This window comes from Piliocolobus tephrosceles, chromosome 12 (assembly GCF_002776525.5).
Source record: "Piliocolobus tephrosceles isolate RC106 chromosome 12, ASM277652v3, whole genome shotgun sequence".
NCBI classification, from domain to species: domain Eukaryota; kingdom Metazoa; phylum Chordata; class Mammalia; order Primates; family Cercopithecidae; genus Piliocolobus; species Piliocolobus tephrosceles.
In genome coordinates this window covers 108,630,026-108,631,618 of record NC_045445.1, presented here as the reverse complement: position 1 = coordinate 108,631,618, position 1,593 = coordinate 108,630,026, and the positions used below count along the sequence as shown (strand labels likewise).

The 1,593-nt window shown below is 43.5% G+C and overlaps 1 pseudogene across 1 annotated transcript; it reads left to right on the top strand.

Moving 5' to 3' along the window:
• Positions 1-247: 247 nt before the first annotated feature.
• LOC111536321 lies at positions 248-858 on the top strand (annotated as a pseudogene). The gene has a single exon (XR_002729706.2). The product of XR_002729706.2 is annotated as a peptidyl-prolyl cis-trans isomerase A pseudogene (transcript).
• Positions 859-1,593: the final 735 nt, after the last annotated feature.

Below are 1,593 nucleotides of genomic sequence, written 5' to 3'. Positions count from 1 at the left end.
GTGTCAATTAGTTCAACCATTGTGGAAGACAGTGTGACTATTCCTCAGGGACCTAGAAACAGAAATACCATTTGACCCAGCAATCCCATTACTGGGTATATACTCAAAGGATTATAAATCATTCTACTATAAAGACACATGCACATGTATGCTTATTGCAGCACTATTCACAATAGCAAAGACTTGGAACCAACCCAAATACCCACCAATGATAGACTGGATTAAGAAAATGTGGCACGGCTTTGCAGATGCTGCCGCCAAGGAAAATCCTATACTACTAGCCATGGTCAACCCCACCGTGTTCTTCGACATTGCCGTCGACAGCGAGCCCTTGGGCCGCGTCTCCTTCGAGCTGTTTGCAGACAAGGTTCCAAAGACAGCAGAAAATTTTCGTGCTCTGAGCACTGGAGAGAAAGGATTTGGTTATAAGGGTTCCTGCTTTCACAGAATTATTCCAGGGTTTATGTGTCAGGGTGGTGACTTCACATGCCATAATGACACTGGTGGCAAGTCCATCTATGGGGAGAAATTTGAAGATGAGAACTTCATCCTAAAGCATACAGGTCCTGGCATCTTGTCCATGGCAAATGCTGGACCCAACACAAATGGTTCCCAGTTTTTCATTTGCACTGCCAAGACTGAGTGGTTGGATGGCAAGCATGTGGTCTTTGGCAAAGTGTAAGAAGGCATGAATATTGTGGAGGCCATGGAGCGCTTTGGGTCCAGGAATGGCAAGACCAGCAAGAAGATCACCATTGCTGACTGTGAACAACACGAATAAGTTTGACTTGTGTTTTATCTTAACCACCAGACCATTCCTTCTGTAGCTCAGGAGAGCACCCCTCCACCCCATTTGCTCACAGTATCCTAGAATCTTTGTGCTCTCGCTGCAGTTCCCTTTGGGTTCCATGTTTTCCTTGTTCTCTCCCATGCCTAGTTGGATTGCAGAGTTGAGTTAAGTTTATGATTATGTAATAAAAAAAAGAAAGAAAATGTGACACATGTACACTGTGGGATACTATGCAGCCATAAAAAAGGATGAGTTCATGTCCTTTGCAGGGACATAGATGAAGCTGGAAACCATCATTCTCAGCAAACTAACACAGGAACAGAAAACCAAACACTGCATGTTCTCACTCATAAGCGGGAGTTGAACAATGAGAACACATGGACACAGGGAGGGGAATATCACACACTGGGGCCTGTCAGGGAGTGGGGAGCTAGGGGAGGGATAGCATTAGGAGAAATACCTAATGTAGATGACGGGTTGATGGGTGCAGCAAACCACCATAGCATGTGTATACCTATGTAACAAACCTGCATGTTCTGCACATGTATCCCAGAACTTAAAGTATATATATATATATACACACACACACATACATATATATACATATATATATACTTTAATAATAAATAATATATATGTATATGTAAAGAAGAAGAAGAAGCCAAGGCGATGGTTTCCTCTTGAAGCCCACATGGACCAGAACTATAGATGTGCCAAAGGTGACATAGCCTCAGGGAACATCGATCCCAGCCATCTTTTGTCACAGTGAGGAAACTGAGACCAGAGGTCCAGAAGAAGTGACT